At 38.1% G+C, this 19829-nt stretch overlaps 1 long non-coding RNA gene across 2 annotated transcripts in view; it reads right to left on the reverse strand.

Annotated features, from left to right (window-relative positions):
* Positions 1–3595: 3595 nt before the first annotated feature.
* LOC123615295 (uncharacterized) overlaps positions 3596–19829 on the reverse strand; it is a 68420-nt gene continuing 52186 nt past the window's right edge. For both annotated transcript variants that reach the window (XR_006722890.2, XR_012511199.1), the window contains exon 5: positions 3596–14092. This is a non-coding gene — a long non-coding RNA (uncharacterized LOC123615295). The remainder of the gene's footprint in view (positions 14093–19829) is intronic.

Here is a 19829-nt window from a genome sequence, read left to right on the forward strand (position 1 = left end):
GACAGAAAGGGAAACCGAGGCTCAGGGAAACTTGTCCGGGTTCGCAAACCAGTTTGTGGCTGAATGACTCAGGAGACCCAGATTCTAGGGGTCTCAACCCTGCCACCGTTAGCCGTGTGACCCTGGGTAATAGAAAATTTAGTGATACGTAGTTCCCCTTTTGAATTCCTCTTTGACCCACGTGATTTTTTCCCATTTTGTCTCTATTTCTAGTATCATCGCATTGAAATCAATGTCATCTGTACAGTTTTCTCTTGGAGATTTATTGAGGACTTCGTGGTCAGTTTTTGCCAGTGTCCCCGCTGATCTCTTGAAAGGTGTTTTTCTGTCTTCGGAATGTGGAGATGGGTGACTATCTCCATTTGATATTTATATTTATCATGTTACTTAGGCCTTCTGTATCTTTGCATTTTTTTTTTTTTTTGTCCAGCTCTTCCACCATGGGCCAAGGGGGTCATTAAAGTCTCCTACTCACAGTATGTTTTTATCCATTTCTCCTGGTTACGCATTATGAATTTTGTGATCCATAAATACTCATGGCCATTTGGCTTTCCTTGTGGAGAGGGCCTTTGATCATACAGAGTGGTGAGCACCTGCTGTGTTCCAGGCCCTGCTTTAGGCTATGAGGATGCAAGAGTCACAGAGACACCAGTCTTGTCCTAGAGGAACACCAAGAAGCCCACTTATTGAGTATCTCCTGCTTGCCTAGTGCTTTGTGTGCATTTGCTCATGAATCTTCCACTGACACTTTTAAAAAATCATTACAAATACTTATACCTCTTTGCACTTTTACATAGATTATGCTCATAATATGGTTTTAGAAACTTGAGATGCAGAAAGAGAATATGTGACTTGCCTGCAGTCACACAGACAACAGATGGCCAAGCCAAGACTCAGTCCCTTTACCGTGATGGGGCTAAAAGTTCTTGGCCAGAGCCTGGCGTATAACAAGCTCTCAGTCAGTGGCAGGGGGTGTAACTGCTGCAGCGATAGCCTCTGAAAACCCGGCTTTAGGATTTTATAATGAGCAGTCACCTTGTTGAAGGCAAGGGCTTTGTAGCCCAAAGTACGTCCCAGCAGGTCAAAGACTCGCAGCCCTCTGCCTTCGGCCAGGTGAATGGCTAACCCATGTAGGACAAACGGTCACTTATTCTTCTCAAGACTTTAGGGCAGGGGCATCCCCAGCTGCCTTGCTAGCTTTCCCCCTCTCTATCACTCTGACCTGAGGTCAGGGAATGATAGACAGAGAGGCCTTGGGTCAACCAGTTTATCGCCCAAATAGGTCTGTCCTCCAAGTTTCTCTGCCTGAGACCCATTCAGTCCTGTCTCAATTATCTCCAGGCTCTTGCCTGAGGAACTTCCTGCACAAGGTTCTCTTGTTAGAAAACTGTCTTTGATGGTTGGCCTCAATATACTATGGCCCAGAAGTCAGAGGAATCTCAGGACACTGCACATTACTGAAAAGTTCTCCATCATCTATAGAATAACTCTCAGCTGAGAGACAAGGACCCTTTCCTGTCCACCCACCCTGCCCCCAAACCCCACCCCATAACTGCTTGGCCCAGGTAGCTTAGGTAACAGATGGCTGCCAGTGCTGAGTATACAGAACTTAATGGCACTTTTATCAGTACTTAAACTTTCCAGGAACTTAATCACAGAATCATAGACGTGAGGAATGTGACAGCTAAAAAGGGTCCTGGAAATTAACTTGTATACCCACCCCCTTAACATTTTATAGAGGAGAAACATGGGACTCGGGGAGGTGAAACTTCCATGCCCAAGGTCCCACAGCTGGCAAGAGCCAAATCTGGAACCCGCATCAACTAGTCCAGACCTGGGTAAGCACTCCTTCAGTCCTCCTGGATCCCTGGAAGTTTAGCTAGAACATACTAGCTCCCAAAGGATAGGTTAGAAAAGGGCTTTTCCTGTTTAAAAAAAAAAAAAAAGACAAAGGAAATATTTATGCAATCCAGTAAATGCCAGTGCTGAGGAGTGCAGGCTGCCTCGGCTCAAGCTCCAGCTTTTCTGGTCTCTGCTGAGTGACCGTGGACACGTATCTTAGTCCCTCTGTGCTTCAGACTCTCATCTTTAAAGTGGTGATGGTAATAATAGTACCTAGTCCATACTGCTGTGAATGTTAAATGAATTAATGCATATAAACTGCTTCCATGAGTGTCTGGCACTTAATAAATGTAGAATATAAGAACATCATCATCATCTTCATTATTATTATTATTTACATATGTGAGCTTACTTAGACCATCAAAATTCCTATGAGGTCAGTGTCGTCTCTATTTTTCACAGGCAGAGAAACTAAAGTAAAATGAGGTTAAGAAACTTGCCCGAAGTCACAAAATTAAGGGAAAAACATAGGGCTCAAGCCTAAGTGAAATCTCTCTCTACATTATACCCAAAGAGTGGGATGTGCGAAAAGCGCACAGAAATGTTCCTTCTGCAGACCTCCAACGGCCCCACCCTCTCCCTTAACCAAGCCAGTCCTTGATACAAATGGATCAGATAACCCAGGAGGAGCCACTCTCCTCAGAGAGTCCTGGCTCCAGCTGCGAGGTACCCGCTGAGGCCCCTGCTGCTTAGAGAGGCAGCCATCTACCGGTGGCCTCTCCCACTAGCACACACTCGGGCTCTGTTTATTATCACTGTGGACACTTAGAAGGCACAGGCACGGGCAAGTCGTAATGGGAAGGTGGAAGAGCACTGGGATAGCGACACATCGACGGTGTCAAGCACCAAGGAGCATGTAAAAGAAACTCCCTTACATTTCAGAAAGTTGTTGGAAAAGGAGATTCATTTGGGGCATTTGCCTGATTCACCCCAAAACACAGCCTTAATTTTTCATCTCGGAGAAACCAAGTAGCATGATGGTTACAAGTGAGAACCCAGGAGACAGCTTACATGGATTCAAATCCTGGCTTTGCTCTCTTAATAGTTGTAAGAGCCTGAATCTCTGTTTTGCAATGTCCTCACCTGTAAAGAGGCATAACAGTAATACTTACCAACTAACTTTGCTCTGCAGATTTAACTAGTTAATACTTGTAAAGGGTTTAGCACAGTGTCTATCACACAGCAATCAGCCAATTATGATTGTTAGCTATTATTATTAGTGATTAAGAACAAGTGCCCTCACATTAGCTAGACCCGGCCAGATGATGTGAACAAATTATCTGACTTCCTTATGATGCAATATCCTCACCTGAAAAAAAAAAAAAAAAAGAGAGAGAGAGAGAGACATAACAATAGACCCAATCACATAAAGTTATTTCAAGTATTAAAATAATATACTATATACCTGAATATAAAAGTCTCAACACAGTGTTTGGCATAGCACCCATTCAATAAATTGTTTATTTTTTTTTCTCTAAAATTCTGCATTATGGGGTGAGAGAGGGACATAAATTTGGTGATCATACAGCCTGGATTTCTGGTGCAATCTTGATTTCATATATTTTGTTCCATTAGCTTCAAAGACCTATTTGTATAGTGGGTAAAAAAGATGATAAAAAGACTAATTTGCTTCCCTTTTGCACCCAATGTTGTTCTCTTCTTGTCCATGTCCATACCTTTGAGACGCTGTGTGTGTGTGTGTGCATGCGTGTGTGTGTGTGTGTATATGTGTGTGTAACATCTCCTTAATCTAGTATCACCATCAGAAGTTCATTAACAAGAAATTCAAGATCAGTAAGGGATTGTTATTAACTAATACCAAGATGTTATAGCCTAAATGAAACTTCTGAAAAGAAAGGACAGGAGAAAAATCTTAGTAATCTTGGGTTTGGTGAAGATTTATTAAAGAAGACACAAAATCCATGAACTGTTAAGAAGATATTGATAAGTTGGACTTTTTCAAAATTAAAAGCAATTGCTTTTTGAAAGACATTGTTATGAAAATTAAAAGGTAAGCACAGACTAGGGTAAAATTTTGCAAAACATGTCTGACTAGGGGCTTGCATCTGGAATAAACAAAGCACTCTTACAACTCAATGATAAGACGAGAAACAACCTAATTGTTTAGATGGGCAAAATATTGGAAGAAAACCCACCAAAGATGATATACAGATGGCAAGAAACACATGAAAAAATGTTCAGCATCATTAATGATCAAGGAAATGCAATGTAAAACCACACTGGGATAATACTACATACCTAACAGAGTGGCTAAAGTTAAAAAGGGGAACCATATCAATTGTTGGCAAGGATGTGGAGCAACAAGAACTTTCATATGTTCCTGGTGGGAATGTGAAATAGTACAATCACTTTGGAAAACAGTTTTGCAATGAAGAGCTAAACCTACATCTGCCATACGATCCAGCCACTCCACTTCTGGATATTTACCCAGGACAAATGAAAATCTATGTCCATTCAAAGACTTGCACATGAAAATCTATGGCAGCTTTGTTTGTAATTGCCAAAAATTAGAAACAACCCAAATGTCTACCAATGGGTGAGTAGATAAACTCTGTTGTCCATACAATGAAATACTACTCATCAGTAACAAGGAATAAATTATTAGTACATATAATAACATGGATGAATATAAAAATAATTATGCTAAGTGACAGAAGCTAGATATCTAAAAATAATATATACTACATGATCCAATTTATACGAAATTCTAGAAAATTCAGACCAACCTGTAATGACAAAAAGCAGATTACTGTTTACCTGGGGATAGAGAAATGCAAGGACGGAAGACAAACAGGCATAAGGACACTTTGGGGAATGATGGATATGTTTACTATCTTGATTGTGGGGATGGTTTCACAGGTGTATACATATGTCAAAACTTATTGCATCAGTCTGGATCCAATTAGGAGATAGAAACCACATCACAGACAAAGCAGGAGACATTTAATAGGTAGAATTATTAACTATCATAAAAGAGTAACAAGAGGTAAAGAAACCATGTATGTACTCCAAAAATGACAAACTTAAAAGAGGTTCAGATCTCACTGGAGAAGGTATGATTTAGCCCACCAGATAGCAGCAAAGTTCACTGGCTCAGCCAGACTAAAGCAAGCATGAGGCACCCCTCTTGAGAGCACCCCATGGCATGAGCGTGCAGTAGAAGTCCGGGCGCTGATCCGGACAGGAGGCTTTCCAAACATGTGAGCCTTATGGGTTCGCAGAGGGGGCTCCAGCTCTGTGGGTATCTCCCTCCCCTCTGGAGCCACAAGTGGGCTGTGGGGACTCACAGAAGGAACAGCTGCTCAACGTGTGACCATCTGAGTCACAGGTGCCTGCATGTGAGCCACATTGAAGTTTTGGCTTCCATGTCGAAAGGCTGCGAAAATGATTATCACCAGGCCAAGGCTAGAAGGTGGCAGAGAGATGGAGTTCTGGGCTTGTGCAGGGGCAGCTCCCAACCATGTTCTCACCCTCACACCTCTCAGCCCATGCTGAAAACTGCAAGAAGCCTCTTCCTCCTACAATGTCCCTCCAGACCTTGCAACTGAAAAAGCTCACTTTAAAGGAGAAAATACTTTAAGAAATTCCATTATTTATTATACAGCATATATTGAAGAATTGAGAGCAATAAACTGATAACTGACAGGCTCGTCAAATTATACACTTTAAATATATTAATTTAGTGTATGTCAGTTATACCTCAATAAACTTTCAAAGTAATACATGCTGACAGCCAAAGAACACCATTTGAGGAAATGTTCTAAACAAGACAGAGATAAAAATAAACTAGGAAAAAAGTAACGTGGAAGGAATAGACTATTTAGATAGAAGAAAATTTACACACAGACATATTCTGTCATTCACACATTCAGAGATAAGTGGAGATACTGCTTTTATGGAATAAGAACAGCATGTAGGGGATGAGCAGAGGGAGGAAGATGCAGTGAACAACAAACAACAAATAATCCTGGAAATTAAAAATAATTATTATGTCTAAAATAAAAAGAGAAGCCTTGGAGAAATGCTTTCAAAATTCTGAAGGAAAATTACTTTTTACTTAAAATTCTATACTCAGCTAAACATCTACTGACATGTGAAGCCTCAAACTTCCACGTACTCTGTGTTAGTTTCCTATGGCCTCTGTAACAAATTACCACAAACTTGGTAGTTTAAAACAATACCGATATATTCTCTTAGTTTGGTAGGCCAGACGTCCAAAATCAGTTTTACTGTGCTTAAGTCAAGTAAAGTCATCAGGGCTGTTTCCTTCTGGAGGCTCTAGGGAGGAATATCGTTTTTTCCAGGTTGCATAGCTGCATCCCTTGGATCATGGGCCATTCCTCCATCTTCAAAGCCAGCCAAAGGGCATCTCCAAATCTCTCTCTGCTTCATCTTCACATCTTCTCTCTTACAAGGACCTTTGTGATTACATAGGACCCACTTGGATAATCCAGGAAAATCTCATCAAAAAATCCTTAACTTAATCACATCTGAAAAGTCTCTTTTGCAATGTAAAGAAACAAATTCACAGGTTCTGGGGATTAGGACATGAGGATCTTTGGGGAGCCATTACTCAGCCTACCACATACTCTCTCCAAGGAAACTATCAGAGGATATATGGCAACTATTCTGAAAGTAATTTCCCTACCCCACCCCCCAAAAAAACACATGGAATATAGGAAAAAGAGAAGAGAAAGGAATTTCCAGGATGATAATGAAGGCATGTTCCAGGAGAGAAAATGAATAACTAATCAGGGAGAATTAGCCAAGATTGGAACAGGTCTGAAGACTAGGAGAAAAATCACCATCTGATAGAATCTCAAGATGATTTAGGTCTGAGACTCATTTTTGAGGAAAAGTTTTGGTGTAAATTGGTGATGAGCATATAGAAAACTAAACAAACACAAATATAAACTATTATTAACTCCATGGAATACAAAAAAAAAGTTGTACAAAAAAGAAAAATAAACATAGTATGTTGCATGGTCTTTAGCTGTAGCTAGAGATGACACAGAGATGTCTGAATCTAACCAAAATTATAATCAATTATGATGAGAGAGTGGGAGGATGGAAGTATATGGTGGTGGTGGTCATGGTTGTGAAAGAGAGCTCATATTTCATAATGGAAAGTTAGCAGATATTAGCTAAAACTGAAATATCAAGATGTAGCTATGTGCTATTTAAGATCATGAAGAAAGAATTGAAAGAACTGAAATCAAGAAGTAGGTGTGGGGAAGGGGGATGGACGATGGGAGGACACCAGAATCACCGAGATGCTCAGTAAGTGGCCCTCCTTTGCAAGATAAGAGCAGATGGTAAAAAATGCTGTTATAAAATGGACTGTTGATAGCAATAGGGATGATAATATCCCAAAATAAAGGCCAGATGTAAGTGCTTAACCGAAGATGCAACATGCACACAATTACTGTGATGAGTAGTGAGGTTGGAGGAGCAGCCAGGGAAGCCTGGCTCACAGAGTTATGGAGATGTTTAATAGAACACAGCATCCCTAGGAGTAAGATATGTTTGGCAGGCAACAAGGACACTGTTCAAAGCATTCAGCCAAAAGAAATCAAGGGTGGTTGATCAGAAGATGGAGGAGAGCTTCTCCAGTTTAAAAAAAAAAAAATCATGGGCCTTTATCAGGTTCCAGGCCAGGAACAGTTTTATGACTAGAACTCAAATGACTAAACAAGAGACCAGATCCTCAGGAAGAAGGTCCCTACAACAGTACAGCAAGTATATATATATAAAAAAAACTCTTCCCCAAGTGGGATGCATGTGGCCCTGCTGCTTGGACCCACATGCTCCAGTAGACCCTATGTTATTGGAGGGTGTCTATAATGAGAATGTTGTATGGCATTAATAGCAACCTTCAGTAGAAGAATCACAGTATAGACTTCTCAGGTTTTGTGTGACCATGCCATGTGTAGTCAAGTATTACACACTATTCAAAAACCAGCATCCTCTTCCTGATGATTAGGGCCAATTACTCCTGCCAGGATGATTACTGCTTTACTTGCCCACTGGCCTTTTGGCATGAGGAATCTAAAGGAACTGGACAGCTGCTTAAAATTCAACGAGACTCTTACTCTGAGCCTAGTGGAGGAGTTCTTTCCAGAGGGGCAAAGTCCAAGGTTATGATGAAGGGAAGCACAAATTTCCTATTTGCTATATTCAAGAGATACACACAGTTGAATATAAAAATACAGGTTGAAAGCAAAAGCATAAAAAAAAGACACACCACACCAACAGTAATTCTAAGAAAACTGGCATAGCTTTACTATTATCAGACAAAACAGTCTTCAAACCAAAGAGTATTGCTAGAGATAAAGAGTGATATTTCATAATGCTAAGAATCAGTTCACCAAGAACACATAAAAATTCTAATTTTTTGTGTTTTTATGTAGATATGTTCCTAAATATGCATGTTCCTAGTAACAGAGCTTAAAAGTATATGGGGAGTAAAAATTGATAACTCTAAAGGTAGAACAGAAAATGAACAATCATAGATGGAGGCTTGAATAATTCTTTCTTACTAATTGATAGAAAAAGAATACAGATAATCAGTAAGAATATAAAAACTTGAACACTATTAACCAACTTGATTTAGTAGATGTTTATGGACCACTATATCTAAAAAATGAAGAATACATATTCTTTTCAAGCATTTACAGAACATTCATCAAGAAAGACTACATGCCAAGCAATAAAATGAATCTCAATAACTTTCAAAAACTGAAATCATACAGAGTATATTCTTTGACGACAAGTCAAATAAATTAGAAATCAATAATAAAATATATATAGAAAATCCATAGAGAATAGAAAATTAATCAACATTTTATAATAACAAAGAACAACTCATAAGGAAAATTAGAGACTGTTAAACTAAATGATAAGGAAAACACATCATATAGCTAAAGCGGCATAAAGAAGAAATTCATAACTTTAAATGTTCATATAAGAAAACAAGCTCTAAAATTATGATCTAAGCTTTCACATTAACAGGCTAGAAAAGAACAAAAGAAGCCCAAAATAAGCAGAAGAAATGAGGATAAGAAAAAATTTAATGAACTAGAATACAAATAATAGAGAAAAATCAACAAAGCCAAAATTTAGTTCTTTGAAAATATTAATACAGTTGATAAACCCCTAGTAATACTGAGTAGTAAAAATAAAAGAAAAAATTCACAAATTGCCAACATCAAGAATGAAATTATAACCATAGGTTCTACAGACAATAAAGGGCTGTTAGGAACAACTTCATGCCAACACATTAAACAAAGCAGATGACATAGACCAATTCCTTGAAAAACACAACTTGTGTAACTGGTAGAAGACTTAAATAGCTATGTACTTAGGGAAGGAATTGGAATTATTAATTTAAAACCTCTCCACAAAGAAACCCACTAACTCAGAAGATTTCAAAGGTGAATTCTATTAAACACTTAAAGAAGAAATAGTATCAATATTACACAAATTCTTTTAAAAATAGAGAAGGAGAAAACAATTTCTAGGTCATTTTATAAACTACCATGACCCTAGTACCAAAACCTGATTAAAGATATTTCAACAAAAGAAATATTCAAACCAGTATTTCTCATGAACTAGATACAAAACTCTTTAACAAAATATTGGCAAATTAAATGCAGTAATGTAAAAAGTATATAATATATTGTGACAAGTTGTGTTTATACCAGTAATGCAAGGTTGCTTTGACATTCTAAAACAATGTAATTCACAAGTCTAACCAATGTAATTAACAGATTTAAAGATAAAATCATCTAATGAGCTCAACAGTTAAGAAAAAGTACTAAAAAAAAATCCAATACCCATTTACGATTTTAAAAGAAAGATCTCATAAAACTATAAATAGAAGAGAGCCTCCTCAGTCTGATAAAGGGCATCTAGGGAAAACATCATGATTAATGATGCAATATTAAACATGTTTCCCTTAATGCAGGAGACAAGGCAAGGGTGAGCACTCTCATCATTCTATTTAGTATCACATTAAAGTACTTGCCAATGACAAAAGGCAAGAAAGGGAAACAAAAGGGATAAACATTGGGGAAAAGAAATAAAATTACCTTTCTTGGGGGTAACACGATAGTGGACAAAGAAAATCCCAAAGAGTTTCAATTTTTAAAATCCTACTACTAAATTGGGTAAGTTAATTTAGGAAAGTCTCAATATAAATGACCATATACAAAAATCCATTGTATGTCTATATATTAGTAATAAACAACTGGAAATAAAATTTAAAAATAAATTCCATTGATAATAGCACCAAATACATAAAAAAACTTATGAATAAAATTAATGCAGGAAATAAAAAGACCTCTGCACTGAAAAACTACAAAATATCATTGAAATTACAGAAGACCTAAATAGATAACTATATCATGCTCATGAACTGAAAAACTCAATACTGTAAATATATCATAAAAGCAGAAAAATATACCAGTGGAACAGAATAGAAAGTCTGTAAATAGGCTGGCACAAACGTCAACGATTAATGTTTTTATTTACAATGTTGTGTTAGTTTCTGGTATACGACAATTGATTTTTTTTTTCTTTTTACAAAGACAGCAATACAACTCAGTGGAAATAAAGAAGGTCTAACAAATGGTGCTGTACCAACTGGAGAAAAAGTGAATCTTGACTTGTACCTTGTATCATAAAGAAAAAATAATTTGAGATGAATTAAGGCTTACATGTAAATTAAAACTGTAAATCTTCTAGAATAAAATATACATGAATATCTTTGTAAATAGGAGCTAGGCAAAGATTTCTTAGGACACAGAAAGCAGTAACTGGAAAAAATAAAATTGATAAATTAGAATTTAATGAAATTAGAAGCATCTACTCATCAAAAAGCACCTTTAACTGAATCGTCAATAAAGTCACAGAAAAAAATGTTCAAAATCATTACTCATCAGTGATATGCAAATTAAAAGCACAGTGAGCTACCATTTAATTTGCATGAGAATGGCTAAAATTAAAAAGATGAAACACCAAATGTTGAGAGGATGGAGAGCCGCTGGGTTTCTCATACACTGCTGGTGAGAGTGAAAAATGTTACAACCAGTGTGGTAAACATTTTTACAGTTTCTTATACAGGTAAATATATACCGACCTTATGATCCAACAATTTCACTCTGAGATACTTACCCAAACGAAATAAAAATCTGTATACAAAGATATGTACACCAATGTTCACTGCAGCTTTATTCATAATAGCAAAACACTGGAAACAACCAAATGTCCACCAACAGGAGAATGAATAAATAAAATGTAGCATATTTGTTTTACAGACGACTCACTAATACAAAGGAACAAACTACTGGTGGATGAAATGACATGGATGAACCTCAAAACTTCAATGCTTGGAGGAAGAAGCCAGACACAAAAGAGTACTTACTCTATGGTTTAATTTTATAATTCAGCTGTAGGAGAGATTATATTAGTGGTTGGCTCCAGACAGGGAGCCCACATCTCCCTTTATCTCCCCTGTGGATAGACTGGAGAGGGATGGAAGGGGAATTCTCAGTGGTAGGAATCCTCTATATCATAATTGAGGTGGTATTTATAGTTTTGAAAACTCATCAAACTGTTCATATTAAGATATGTGCATTTTATGATATATACTTATAATTGAAAAAATTTGTTTTAACTTACATCAGAAAGCAGATGAGAAAGACACACGGACGAGTAGGCGAATGTCCAGAGCTGAGTCTGTATCACTTTCAGATTTAAACTATTTAAAAAATTTCCCCAGATTGTTAAAGGTGTAACTACAGTGATTCTTCTAGAATCTCCAGGTGATTCCAGATCCACTGCTGGGTATCTCACTCTCTGAACCTTCAGAAGGAGGCTCATAGGTAATAAATGGAAGATTTGTAGAGTCACCAAAGCTTAAAATTGCAAACGGTTACAGAGGGCATTAGCCCTGGGGTGGCAGATCTGTGTACCCACAGCAGCAAGGCTGGGAATGTAGATGAGTGAAGCCAGTGCAATGGGACTTTGGTAGCCCGGATCATTCAGGTCCAGTGGAGCACCATCCTATGGGAATGCAAGCCAGTAGACCCCACTCTTCCATTTCTAGAGAAACTAGGAATTCCAATTTCTTCCATAAAGTCTTCCAACTTTTAAATGCTGGCAGATAATTTTTAAATTATACAGAATTAAGTAGAAAAATCATGTAGAAAATAGGAGAAAATCTTTGTGATCTTGGAGTAGGTAAAAATTTTAAAATTAATGACCAAAAGCACAATCCATAAAAGAATAAGTTGATAAATATGATGTCACTAAAATTAAAATTAAAAACTCTTGCTCTTCAAAGGACACTGCTGAGAGAAGGAAAAGACAGGCCACAGACCTAGAATATTTGCAAGTCATATATCTGGTAAAAGACTTACATCCAGAGTTTATAAAGGACATTCAAAACTCAATAATAAGAAAAGAGACAACATGATAAAAATGAGGAAAAGACTCAGACACGTCACCAAACAAGACATGAAGATGACAAATAAACACATGAAAAGATGTTCAACATCATTAATCGTGAATGAACTTTAAATTAAAACTAAATTAAGATACTCTCTACCTACATAGTAGAATGGAAATTTAAAAGATTACTCCTCCAAATGTTGACAAGGATGAGGAGAAACTGGAGCTCTCATGCACTATTGGTGGGGATGTAAAATGGTACAACTTTGGAAAGCAATTTGGCAGTTTTTAAAAAAGTTAAACATACACCTACATAGGATATAGTCATACAACTCCTAGAATTTTAACCCAGAGAAATAAAACCATATGTTCATACAAAGACTTATACATGGATGGTCATGGCAGGTATATTTGTAGTAGCCCCAATCTAGAACAGCCAAATGTCTATCAAAAGGTGGGTGACAAAACAAACTGTAGATACAACAGAACATTATATAATAGAACATTACTCCATTATAACATCCATATAATAGAACATTACTCAGCTATCAAAAGAAATGAACTAATGATACACACTATAACATGGATAGAGATCAAAATGGTTATGCTGAGTGAGAAGCCAGACCAAAAAAAAAGTATATTCTGTATGATTCCATTTACATAAAATTCTAGGAAATGCAAACAAATGTATAGTAAAAGAAAGCCAAAAAAAAGAAGAAGAAAGAAAGAAGAAAACAGATCAGTTGTTACCTGGGACAAGGAGTGGATAGATTACCAAGTAGCATGATAAAACTTTTGAGGGTAATGAATATGCTTATTATTTTGATTTTTGTGATGGTTTTCATGGCTATGTTCATATGTCAAAATTCATCAAATCATACACTTAGGTATGTGTCCTTTATTTTATGTCAATTGTACTACCTCAATAACTAGATTTTTTTAAAAACAGAAAAAATTATTTAGGCCCAAAGACATCTCTGAGCTACATACAGTCCTTAAAATACCCATTTGCACCTCTGCTCAAGTCTTACTTCCCCACCTTAAGAGTTAAGAAAACTGAGACTTAGACAGAGAGTAACTTGCCCAGGTAAGAAGATTCTGTTTGTAAACTCTTTGTCTAGGGGCCAGAAAAAAAAAAGGACAAAATGATGCTGTTGAGGAAGAGGATGATTTAAATGGATTATGGCTCCTTATCTATTTTAGGAATTGTTTTCGCAATGCAAAGTGGAGTTTAATATAAGATCCGGTCTGAATCTCCACTCCACTAATTAGCTCTATGGCTTTGAGCAGTTTCCTTAAAATTTGCAAAACCTTCATCTCTACATCCATGTTAAGAATATCTACCTCAAAAGGCCCTCTTGAGGATTATATAAAATAGGATCTGCTCAAGTAAATTTTCAATAAATACTAGTTGAATAAATTTCATCTATGAGACAGATGGGTGGGACATATATTATGAATTGACATATTATAAAGCTGAAGATGAATGCAGTTAAGGGTTTGCCCTTGATCATGCAGTTAGGAAAAAGGAGCTGGATTACCCAGTCTCCCAATTCCCAGTCCAGTGTTCTTTTGCAAATAGGGACACTCACCAAGGTTACTGGAAAAACAGTCTTTAGATGGAGAGTAGGGAGATTCTTCTCAAAGAGTCACTTAATCCAGAGGTCTCAAAGTGGCAGCCTGGTGGCCACATTTAGTCTTCTGACGTGTTTAAAATCTGAAAATATTGTTTTAGGAAATTTAGGTCAACATTTAATGTTTGAAAGATTTCACATAAAAATCTGAATTTCCTGCTTGGTTTGAAAAATTGTTAGTAGATCTGGCAATACTGAGCCTCCATTGAGAAAGGGCAGTGAAGAGCCTTCAGATGGCGGGGGGTTCCCCTCAGGTCTTCCCGGTCCCCAGTATCCCTCACACCCCAACAGAAGGCCTGCCTCACTTACTATAACACAAACCTGTTCTCTGCAGACATTTATATGTGCAACCCTGCTTTCCACCATTCCACCTCACGCAGTTAACCATTATTTCCTAAGGGCCAACCATGTTTATGATCTGTCATCTAGAAATGATGATGAGCTGTGTTGACATTCAGACAGTCATTCAACAGAACGGACTCCCTGGAGGCTGCATGTGTAAGCAGTTTCCACACACACAAATTGAAGCAGAGATCTGGCAATCTTCCACATATTTGAGCAATGTAGATACTCAATCTGGACTTTTTTGGACACCAAAGTGGATCTATTTGGGAGATCCTGAGTCTCAAATGATCCAACTTGACATTCTTCCTTCATCAAATTTATCTGGCAACTGCCCTGTTTCTACAGACCTGTGCTCCAACAGCCACAACTTTAAGTGATTTTGCAACCACATTAAGTTTCCTAAGGAAACCAATGGGTATAGAAACCAGCGCTGCCCAGGACATGGAGACAGCTCCACGTTAAACCTTAAATGAGCCCATGAAGGAAACATAAAACATATTCAGAGTAGGAGAAGAGGAAACCAACAAATAACACATAAAATCATCATTTTTATATGCAAAAACTAGCACACTGCCTACAATTAGCGAATACAAATCACTTGTTGGCTGAGATAGCTCCTCACAGCACACAAATGTAAGTTAAAACGTTGGCTTGAGACCTTGGTGTACATCTGCTCTTGATCTTCTATCAATTATCAATACAAAATATTTTTCCTTTTTCAGCCCAAACACTGAATCAGGGAGCCTTTAAGGAACTAAACAGTACTAGTCAATCTAAAACCGTTTTTGAAAACCAAAGTCTAGAAATATATACATCTTCTCATTTGTCTCTCCTCCTAACTACAAAATACAATGAATACCTCAAAGTTTTGAGTATTCTGACTATACCAGATGTTGCCGCTATGAAACACAGGTCACCATGAGGATAATTGCCGTAGACAGTCAGCTACAGCTGTGGAAGAGCCACCCCTGGGAGGACAATCAGCTGACTCTCTGTGTCTATGGTTTGTCTTGTTTTACTTTTTCAGATAGTGAAATGCTGGTGGTTCCTATTTCTGTGGATTTCATTTCCCTAAAGAAAATGCACAACACAACCCATTTTCCATCATTGTTTTTTAGTAACAGAATTAAAGATCTATGCCTGGTGTGAATGGTAAATACTATCAACCAAGAGGAAAAAATTCCAAAAACTAACAATCATTTTAAGGGAATATGTTAAAAATTCTAAATAATAAACCCAGGTACCAGCAGACCCAAGACAAAAGTTGGTATTGCAATACAGAAATGTTTCTGTTTTCTTGTCTTACTTGGAGAATACCATTTACCCGAGACTTCTTTATCTCTCTAATAAATGCCAGATTTTATTGACACATTTCATCTGTTTCTTGCCATAGACACCAAAAGCTCTGGAATGTGAAGTCTCTTTTCAAGCCACCATTATCTCCACACATGTGCAGAGAGAGCACCAATGTAATTCTCCCAGGCTCCTGACTTTGTTTTTTAAACACAGTCCCCTTACACACACGGTGCATCTGTTTTCCTCTCAGAAGAGAAGCGTGCTTGATTACTCTGCCTTTTCCCCTCAGAGAAATGTACTACACACAGATGACACAAATCTTTTGATCAACGAGCTTCCAAAGAGATACAGATTCGTTCTCCACAATCAGCAAGGAAGCTGCACTCAATTTTTTTTTTCTTTACTACAGTTAAAAGAGAAATAAGGAAGGAGGGGGGAAATCCTATAAACTATGATGGAGAGGGCCTTCTTTAGGGAAAAGAGTAGAAAAACATTTGGAAGGTCACCCCAGGAAGTTGCACAGACATTGATCCCCAAAAATCATGCACAAAATACCCCTATTTGAGGAGAGAGCACTTTGGGGTTTTCCTCTTGGATGCTGGATTCTTTTTTTTTTTTCCTAATCTCATTGAACTCTGAGCTCTAGACTCATAACAATGTTTGGCGTGTATTGTCACTACAGGGTTTTTCATCCCTGTGTAATTTTACAGACGAGCTCAGAGAATCCCTGGGCTAGAGGGAATTATTTGGATTCCTGTTTTACAGCTGAAGAAACTGAAGAAGAGAAGCAAAGAGTTTCCCACTGAGACACAGAAAGAGTCTGTTTGAGGGGCTCAGTCTTCAAGGTCTCAGAGTTCAAACGCCTACTCGGAACACTACAACAGGGGAACGAGTCAGCCTTCTAAATCTAGCATGAAATGCTGGACTTTGTTACTCTCTCTCTGTAATGCACTAGAGCATATTGTGTGGACAGGGACAGCAGCAACAGAAAAATGTGATCAGATGGCAGGTCTATCCAATATAGTCTTGCTCTGCATAATTGGGTATGACTTGAGAGATCTATTCATTCTCTCCTGCCACAAACATTAGTTAAACCCCGGATGCCAGCAACATCTAAATCCTTCCATTTGATTGCATATTTGATAATGTCTTGTCCTCACAATCTAAAAAAGAAATCATTTGGGTACAGTTGAACCACATGCCATAATTCCTCTTGGAGGATGTGACTCTTGGTATAGAAAGTCAGTTTTTTGTTCACTACAAAGAACTGTGCTTCCTGAGCATCTAAGTTTAAAAAAATTTCCAGTCATAATTGGCAGAAAAGTCCCCTCGTGGTGATTTGTGAATCTAGCTGGAGGCAATCAAGAGCAACAGAATGAAAGGTGGGTCAATGCCAGTATAACCCATATCTAGTCTTGGTAAGTAATACTCATAGTCATAGTATCTGTCATGTAGTGAGCACGTTACATGCATGTTCTGATTTAATCTACATCATTCTTTTGAGTCTGATATTATTGCTTCCATTTTAAAGATGAGAAAGTTGAAGCTCGGAGGGGCAGAGGACCTCACCCATGATTGCATTCAGTGCTAGTGCAGGGGGTACAAGCAGCCTTTGAGTCAGAGGTTTGGAAGACTCAAAAACATCTACCAGTTGTAGAGTCACCAACTGTCCTAGTTTGCTTGGGGTTTAGGGGCTTCCTGGGAAGTGGAAATTTCAGTGCATACGGAGATGGCTGCTCACCCCACAAGTTGTGTAACCTTAAAGAAAGTACCTCCCCTCTCTGGACCACCCAAGAGTTTGAACCAGAATGATCCTAAGGTTCAGTGCATTGCTAAAGTCTGACTTCACTCTCTGCATAGTGACATGGGGTCATCTCTCTAGTAACTCAAGGAATCTGTAGGGTCGCTATCCTTCCTCTTCCTTTTTTATAACTTGAGTTCTCCTGTCTTATTCTGGAAAGCATCCTGTGACTGAATCTACACAGCTATAAGAGAACTCCACTGAACAAGCCTGGGCACGGTAACCTCCACTTGCATCTGCCTTAACATTTTCAAGGATACTTCACACTTTCCACATCCACTCAATCTCCCTCAGCCTATTTCCCCATCAGAATGGGAATAATAAAAACAGTATCTCACAGGGTTAATGGGAATCAAATGATATCAAAGATACGAAAGTGCTTCTGTAAACCCCAGAGAAATACAAATAAATATCCCACGCTGTTGGTGGGAATGTAGTTTGGCACAGCCATTATGGAAAACAGTATGGAGATTCCTCAAAAAACTAAAAATAGACTTACCATGTGACCCAGCAATCCCACTCTTGGGTATATATCCAGAGGGAACTCTAACTCAAAAAAATACATGCACACCAATGTTCATAGCAGCACTATATATAGTAGCTAAGACATGGAAACAACCTAAATGTCCATCAACAAATGACTGGATAAAGAAGTTGTGGTATATTTATAATGGAATATTACTCAGCCATAAAAAGAATAAAATAATGCCATCTGTAGTAACATGGATGGACACAGAGATCATCATTCTAAGAGAAGTAAGCCAGAAAGAGAAAAAAATGCTGTATGATATCACCCATATGTGGAATCTAAAAAAACGGAGAGAAAAGGGACACTAATGAACTCATCTATAAAACAGAAACAGACTCACAGACATAGTAAACAATCTTACTGTTACCAGAGAAAAGAGGGTGGGAAGGGATAAATTGGGAGTTTGAGATTTGCAAATGTTAGCCAATATATATAAAAATAGATTTGAAAAAACAAATTTCTTCTGTATAGCACAGGGAACTATATTCAATATCTTGTAATAACTAATAAAAAAGAATATGAAAACAAATATATGTATACATAGGCATGACTGGGACATTGTGCTGTACACCAGAAATTGACACATTGTCACTGATTGCTCTTCAATTAAAAAAAACATGTCCCACGCTGCCTCTTATCAGAGGGTGCAAACACAGTTCACAACCCCACCTGCACCTAGCCCAGGGTTTGCATCTACCTCATGTTCTTGTCCCACACAGACGTAGCCTGTACAGGCTGTTGAAGGTGGAATTTTATATCCCAAAGGCTCTGGATCCCTTCTTATTTTAGCCACAATTTCTGCCATTTCCTGGTTATAACTTACATATTCAGAGAATCAAGAAATAGGAAACTTGTTCAATACATCAGGATTGCTGATGGAGATTAAAAGAACATGGACGGGAATCACTCAAACTCCAGGACCACACTGGTTAAAATGTTTAGAAGAGAAAGAATGAAACTAAGTCTTTATGATACACGATTGTCTAATCTCTTAAATGGACAAAGTCATCTAGACCCAGTCTAATTAATTCAAAGAGGTATTTTGAGGATCCAATGTGACATGGATGTGAAGGGTCTTTCAAAAGCAGGTAAAGGAGTCCACAAATGTAAGTGCTGGGTATGCTTATGGATATAAATATAGATGGAACAAATAATATTGTATCTAATCTAATGCTCTTATTTTACAAGGCAAGACTGCAAGGAGCTAGAGAGGGTTAGTGACTTGCCCAAGAAGACAGAGCCAAGAACCATAAAGAAAACTCTTATCCCTTGGTGTTCAGCCAAAGGGATGGCCTTACTTTGGGATCCCCGAGAAGCAGGCTCTGAGGCAAGGATTCTAGTGCAAAGGATTTATCTGGGAAGTAATTCCAGGGACCACTGGCTGATCAGTGGGAAGTGAGACAGGGACAGGAAGGAAGCAAGTGTGCTTGACTGCAAACAGGATTCCATCGCAGACAACTGGGGTGTCACCCTGCTGGAGAACTAAACAGCATAGATCCTGCACCTGAGAGACAAGAAGACTGGACTTTTTATCCCATCAGTCATTGCATGACAGCTGCTGAGGGGACTGTCAATTCCCCCATCGCTTAAGCAGTGACCAGAGAATGCTCTTAGACAAAGGTGCACAGATTTGGCAATTGGATGTTGAGCTAGCCTGCCCAGCAGTGGTACCAGCTGAGGGGACACTGAAAGGCACAGACAGCAACTATGACTGGCACCCTGGGGGTCCAGGGTCCACTAGTCTAATGTACCAGAGAATGCTACAATTCCCTTTACCACTATGTTCCATTGTAATGTAAACCCCATGAAGACAAGAATTTCTTTTTTGGTCTATCTTGTTCATTAATGA

This window comes from Camelus bactrianus, chromosome 13 (assembly GCF_048773025.1).
Source record: "Camelus bactrianus isolate YW-2024 breed Bactrian camel chromosome 13, ASM4877302v1, whole genome shotgun sequence".
In the NCBI taxonomy this organism is placed as follows: domain Eukaryota; kingdom Metazoa; phylum Chordata; class Mammalia; order Artiodactyla; family Camelidae; genus Camelus; species Camelus bactrianus.